General features: G+C 30.4%; 1 long non-coding RNA gene across 1 annotated transcript; it reads right to left on the bottom strand.

Annotated features, from left to right (window-relative positions):
* Positions 1–1,157: 1,157 nt before the first annotated feature.
* On the bottom strand, positions 1,158–3,472 carry LOC145950161 (uncharacterized). The gene is made up of 4 exons (XR_014428266.1): positions 3,398–3,472; positions 1,992–2,180; positions 1,812–1,906; positions 1,158–1,202 (listed from the first exon to the last, which is right to left on the bottom strand). It is a non-coding gene; the product is annotated as an uncharacterized LOC145950161 (long non-coding RNA).
* Between the last annotated feature and the right edge of the window lie 4,347 nt (positions 3,473–7,819).

Here is a 7,819-nt window from a genome sequence, read left to right on the forward strand (position 1 = left end):
AGTTCTTTGGCGAAACAAATTGAAGTATAAAGCCAAAACTTCTAAAAAGGTGTCCCTTTGCTCTTAAATCTGTTTCATATGATTTTCCTTATGCTTCTCTTCAGTATTCGCCCACTGCTGTTTCAAGAGATTTCCGGTTTTTATATATGCAAAGGATTTGGAAGCCTAGTGATGCACTTCCAGTTATTTTTATGTTTTCTATCTTTTTTCTATTTTCAATTGTGTAGGATTCAGCCCCCTGGTGTACCTTCTTTTTTTTCTCTAATAGAAATGTATTTTTTATGCAACAAAAAAAAACGTCAAAGAACAATTTATTGTACAAACTTCTAAATGAGCTTCCTGTAATTTTTGATTGTAAATAAGGCCATCTATGAAGCACGGATACTTCAATTTGCTTCACGTATCCGTATCCGATACGTATCCGACACGATACTCTTGGATACTTCACCGATACGTGTCAATGAAGTATCCTACTAGCATTTAAAAATATTATAAAAAATTTATTCAATTTTGATACTTTCAGATACTTCACCGATACTTATTAGAGTAATACATATCGATAAAGTGTTCAAATTTTTGAAAAAATTATGAATATCCATTACAGCTAAATAAGATATATAAACATGTTTAATATAGAAACATAGAACTATTGGTCCTTGCTGAACTATAAATGAAAATTGTCTTCTATATAGATAATTTTAAGAAAGGAATGAAATTGGTAATATTAATTCTATTTGCAAATAATAAAAAGTAATTTATGATGAAATGATTTATAATTTATTTACTTTTAGTAATGTACAATAAGTATGTTTTTAATTTGGATTTGCAAAATAGCTATTATATATTAAATATTTATGAATTTTGATCAAAATTACAAGTACATGTTTATTATATTGTATGAACATTGATATATATGATGACACGTATCTTACAAGTATCGTATCCTATATATTTTTAAATAATCGTATCGCCGTATCGGATACGTGTCGTATCCGATACACGTATCGTATCGGTGCATCATAGAAGGCCATGCACACAGATCCTCAATGCTAAAAGATATCCCATTCTCAGAAATTTTTTAAACAACAGAAGCAAAAAGTTTGGTCAAACTTATGTGCTTAACATTCTCAGCAATTGACCCAATTGCATGAGCAGCTGCTACTCTTAGTATCCCAATTTTTACTGGGCAGATATTGAGAAACCTAAGCATCACAAGAAAACAGGGTGTTAAAATCAATTGGACAAATATTTGACACATTATCAACATATAAAATAAGAGATGAAAGATAAAAGAAACAACCATTAGTATTTAATATTTATCTTGTATAAACTTTCAAAACATCTTGTTGAAATTAAATTAAATTAAGATCAAGTTCATAGATGCAGATCAACTCTAACATGCCCTTATTATAAGAGTACTCAGTCATCTGCTTGTGCTGAAATTTTATTTTAGATAATATTATTATAAGAAGAAAAAAAAAAAGGAGCAGCAAGCAAGCATTAAGCTCTTGAAGATTGTTTACTGTATTAAAGAGGCTATATAAACATGTTAAGAAATTATTCCAAAAGCTTTAACTATTAGGGGCAGGCCAAGAAGTGGTATTATCTCAACATTTAACCATAAAATCATACACCAACAAAAAAAAAATCAGAGAGATAAACAGATGAAAGCATGAGTTCATAACCAATTTTGTGGTTTACACCACAGTACTTAGCATAATTGACATACAATGAAGACAGTGCATAAATATGATATAAACTAAGCATATTACAACAAAACAGTGTGAATAGAACTTTAGCAAATTTGATACCTTCTTAAGAAGACTGGTCAAGTCTTGAGGGTGTGATTTTGCAATTTCCCCTATCTGACGAGCAGCAGTCAACCTTGTTGCTTGGGTTGACCCAGCTTTAAAAGTTTTGTTAAAGAAAATGCAGAAAAACTTAAATAATAGGTCAAATAAATGTAAAGATAAGGAAGATATGGAGGATACTGTCGAGGAGAGTAAGCAAACGCTGGAGCCTAGATGACTGCTGGGCCATAGCAAATCATTCCAAATGCTTTTTTTGCTCCCTTTGCCTATAATCTATAGTATCAACCAACAAATATGCTATCGAATAAAAACATTTGCAGTTACTTTTTTGTAACAGTACATCAAAGTACCTTTATACCTTTCACCAATCTGCACCCACAAAAATTATTGTTCAATATGAATGTTATCAAAGACATGAAAATTACTTCAGTAACATCAGGCCATACACTCTGCAATCATCCCTAGGGCTAGACACGCTTAAGACCATGGAAATGCCAATCGTTTATTTGCAGTTATCCAAATAACTATAGACTCAAACTGATAGTGATACCTAGTAGTTAGTAGGAATAATACAAATGACATGTTGAAAATATGCATGATTCACAAGTTCTTTCTTCTTGTGCACATTTAAGCAGATGTAGTATGGAATTGCTGCTCATTTCTTTTATAGCATTTTGCATTCTAAGGCCAGTAATTTTTTTCTTCTTGATGTTGTTGAATGCTGACATTTAGCACGCTCTACAACCCAACCACTGATCATTATAATATACATGCATTTATAAAGAAATGCCAATATCTTCAAAGGCATACCTTGGGTGTTTAGTTTGTAATGGGGTTACGTATGGTGAGTTTGTGGCTTCTCTTTGGTGCTGGCTGATTTTGGGATAAATTTGGCAAATGATGTATAAATGGTCTAGATTGTTCACTAGATCTTCCATGTTCTATCTTCTATGGTTGATATGTAGTCTTAAATTTAAATTTTAGTAGAATATGTTACGTTCCCCAATGTATTTTGTGTCTTCCTTTGCTAATAAAAAGAAAATCCTTCTTTAATAAAACAACAGTGACTAATAATAATAGTAATAACACAAGAGAAAATGGCCAACTTCTTCCACCCAGAATAGTTTTCTTTAGCACAGCCACCAGTATATGTCCTGTTCATCCACTGTGAAAATCGATTGGCCTTTTCTTCCGGTTATAAACATTGAAAGATTGAAAACACGAGAGCAAGTTCAGCAATCTAGTACGAGTAAAAATGGATTACAAACAGTTTCATATAACTAGGAAAACACGAGATTATAAAGATTGAAAGAAAAAACGAAACAAAAGCAAAAACAAATCGCGAGTTTCGATTCACTGTTAAAGCTCCATTGTTTTATAGCAAGAAATGATAAAGGCTAAAGAATTGAATAACCCTGAATGTGGGATTCGAATCATTGATGTATGAATTGCGAAAAGAACAACGAAAAATGCTTTTCCGATTCGCTACGGAAATGCATACGGGAATCGAGAATAGATTATGCGGTGCGGGAAAATTGAAGAAATTGAATAGACAGTGACAGAGACAGAGAGAATGAGAAACGAACCGGCGGCTGTGGTTGAAGTGATCGCGGGAAGAGTCGGGCGGCGGAGCAGAGAAAATCACCGGCGAGAATGAGGCGGTAGAGTGTCTGAGTCGAGGACGAGAGGAAGTGTGCATCACTTTAAATCTTTTTTCCTCTTTTTATTTTTATTTTTCTTGTTATTGATTTTTAAAAAATTAAAATTAAAAGATGGCTGGTCAATTTTTCGCGACATAGCTTCCGGCCATAGACTTATGACCAAAAAAATTGTTATAATTAAAATTTATAAAAAAAAATTATATATAAGTATAAATATTATATTTAAATACATAAATTATATTTAAATTTATATAAATATATATTTTAAAACATATAAATATGTCTTAAATTTATGATGAAATATTTATATTATAACAATATTATTATTAAATATGCATCATTTTTATTTTAAAAATATAAAAACTTATTTTATAAATGAATATAATAAATAAAATATTAAATTAGATATAAAGTTAAATAAAATTCTCTGAAAATTCTTTTATCGAAAAACAATCTCAAAAATATTATCAATAAGATAGTTTCATGTTTAATATATAAGATTGAATATATAAATTAGATTTTATATTTATATTATATAATTTATATTGGTACGAAACAATTTTAAATTATTAATAATTTATTTTAAAATTATAAAATATAATTTCTAAATAAATATTATATTTAACGTTTTTTAGAATTTATTTTTAATTTTTCTCGAGGATTAACAACTTGCTACTAGCACTATCGAGTCATGGAATTGCAATTGCACCAAAGGGAGACCGAATAAATTCACCTTAGTGATTGTTTGTCATTTTATTTTTCAAAATATCTTCATTTCATTGTGCAAGCACAAAATGAAAGGACGTTCTATAATGTAAGATAACAAATCTACCATTGGCATTATTCATAATATGGTACGGTGTGATAGGATGAAGCACATAAAAATATGTGCATTGAATAGTATTATAGTGGCAAGATATGGCCCTTTTGGTGGACAACTTTTAGATATATTAACCAAAAGTGTTTGAACCGGGAATTATAGATATTCCTACACTGGCTTGAGAAAGAGTGTCGGAATATGTATTAGATATGTGAAAAAATATGTTGATTGAATATTTTACGTGTATCATGTTGCATAATATTTCCATTGTAATTTTTTTTTTACACTTTTATTTCCTATAACGGTGGGATTATTTCCTTATAAATACAATGTTAGAAATAGACTATATTGTATCCACCTAGTAAAATTATCATAAAAAAATAATATTAATTTTTCCATATATTTTCAAGTCTACTCGATCATAATATGAATATCCACCAGACATTCTAAGTATGCCCTTTTTAGTGGGTCTTTTACTCGTGCTCCTTTAATATATTTTGAATATGGATCATAGCATCCAAATGGCCATCATAATTGATAGCTTACTACGAGATGTCTCAATGTGACAAAGGTAATTTATTTTTCTGACTAATCTTCTGTATTTTCCCAGGTTTGACAGAGGCTCTTCCTGTTCTAGTTGAAATTTGACATCAGGATCCCTACCAGTGTCATTGTGCTTTGAATTCTTCAAACCTATTTCCTCAAGGATCCATGTGCATTTGTCTTTCAAGTTTCAACAATTTCTTTTTTCCGTCAGTCTCATGGAAAATATCATTAATTTTCAAGAGTCAAATAAACAGATATACAGCAAAGAAAGTTCAAAGTTGAGGCAATCAACATAAGATAAAAGTAGTTTGATACCTCATTTTTATAACACCTCTACCACACCACTCTTGCTTTTTAAGTAACTCCAGCCTTTTTTTTTTCTTCCTGTTTTTCTTTTTATATAGCAAAAGAACTCCTGTTATTCTATTTTGACAACATTAAGAAGTGGAAACCACTAAAGTTGTCCAATATCCAATATAGAATATCGTAACCAGTGATCTAAAAACTGGAACAGAGAGGTTAATCTGTTAATTACCTTTTTCTAAATAATGTTAAGTTTCCGTCTTGTTGACTCGCAATTCCTTCAGCTACTTCGTTTGCTTGATTGTGTCATTCAACCTATGATATTTGGAATCACTTGGAATGGACCATATCACCTAAGCCTCCAATACTTGCAAGATTAATAGGTTAATTCATATGACCATTGATGAACCCGTTCCTTCAATTTAATGATCAATCAATTAATTCAAGGATCAATTTAGCTTTCAAAACCTTGAATATAACATATGTAGCTAGCTAGCACAAAACTATAAAAAATGGAGACAAGCAAATAGAAATTCCCATGGACATAAAGAATATAAGAAATAACTTCAACTAAAGAAAAAAGATCACACTTCTTGTTATATTGAACTAAAGAAAAATATTTTTTACGTGGCATTAACAACTCTATCATATCTTACTTTTGCTTTTCCTTAGAATCATGGATGATTTTGATGTAACCAGCTCATTGGAAAGAGATGAATTTCCAATTGTACAGGCGGTAACGTACTGCTGAAGATTGAAGAAATCCTGAAATCTTGAGGAAGAGAAGAATGATCAGCTTCAACCAGAAGAATCCAAGAGGTACATTGAAATAAAGACTTAAGTTGTCAGCATGAGAAACATATTGTGTAACAACCATATTTTTAAGGATGTTTCTTCGACACAGCAGATATTTGGCACAAGACTATGTGATTAGCTTCAATTTGGTTTATGTGGTCTATTTGAGGAGCATTCCCTAGTAGATATACAAAGAGACTGAGTAGTATCACTTCATTGATGTTTTTCTTTTTATTTGTTGTTTATTGTTACTTGTTTCATTATGGAGGGTCCCTTATCTCCAATTTTAGAAGGAATTCATTAAAACAGAAAAGAAAATTACAAGGAAATTGGAGATAAGGGTTCTTCTACCATGAAAAAGGGATTAAGCAAAAACATTAATGAAGTGAAGCTTCTCAATCCCTCTGCATATAGTGCAACTAGTCGGATGTTTAAGGTCAAATAGGATATCCCTGTAATTTCCTCTCCCCATCATTTGAGATATGATTTATTAGGGAATTTCCCTTAAACAGACCATATACTTTATACCAAATTGAAGCTAATCACATGTTCTCTCTGTCTTAATGAATTCCTTCTTTTATTAAAAAAAAAAAGGGAGGTAAATTGAAGCAATAAGAAAAGTTTTAAAATGTGATCCATCAACCTAAAACCAAAATTAAATTATTTGTTGTTTAATTCTCCCTTTTATTACTTGTTTGTTGGAGAAATTGACCTATTTGTTGTCCCAACTCATTATAATGGCAACGACATACAACAATCAAACCAAAGAAAACAAAATTGAACAAAAAAAAAAGTGAATCACTAATTTTGTAATCTATCCACTTTGGATGAGGAGGAGAGGAAGTTGTTTTAGTGAAATTAAAACATCACGTTATCTTTATCTTTACACATGTTTTCTATTAAGACTATTTATGTCATTTTATTTACGTACTTTTTCTTCCTTCCACTTTTTACTCAATCAAATAAGAAAAAAAAATATTTTAATTTTCTTTTGTACCAAACAACCTAAAACTCATCTCATTTATACTCACATTTCTTCCTTTTCATATTTCTTTAATTTCTTTTCACTGTTTTCTCTCCTATTATTATTTTTAAATCAAATAAAGAATGAAAGAGTGGCAAGGAAAAAATTCCACTTGTGACACCCTTACTACCCCAACACATATATTGTAATAATGTAAATAAACTAAAGAAATAAATTTTTTAACATTGGTAAAAAGGTCCACATAAAAACCTTTATAAATGTTCTTCAATATCCAAAATAATTAAAAATAAAAGTTGGAAAATAAAACATAAGAGTTTACAAATTGTTTTCAAAGGAATAAGTATAACTCCAAATACAAATAAAAATCCATGTCCTAAAAATCATTTTCCCCGATGTCACAATATCAAAGCACACCCACAACTCAATTGTCGTGGATGTCACTCATAACCGGATCTTTCTCACCTAAAACATCCATGAATTATACAGTGAGAAAAGAAAACATCTATATGTAAAATACATACAGACACACCACAATGTAATCTCATCATAACTCATTACATAATTAAATATTTACAATCATCTGTACATATCATAATTTTATCAATCATGCGTCATCTATACATCACAATTTTCAATCACACCAATTCATCACATCATATAATTTGTACTGTGTTAAGCTCACGCCACCCTTGTAGCATCTCATGCCTAAGGTCGTGCTACACCAACATAAGTACTAACTGTCACACACAAATCTTGCAATTAACACTATGTCATGCTCACGCCACCCTAGTAGCATCTCTTGCCCAAGATTGTGTCAGGCTAATATGAATTTCTTTATTTAAAGAGTTAATATGTTTTTTCTTATTATTAATAATGCTAGTAGAATGTTGAGGATTAA

Source organism: Cajanus cajan, chromosome 7 (assembly GCF_000230855.2).
Source record: "Cajanus cajan strain Asha chromosome 7, NIPB_CcT2T_4, whole genome shotgun sequence".
Lineage (NCBI taxonomy): Eukaryota > Viridiplantae > Streptophyta > Magnoliopsida > Fabales > Fabaceae > Cajanus > Cajanus cajan.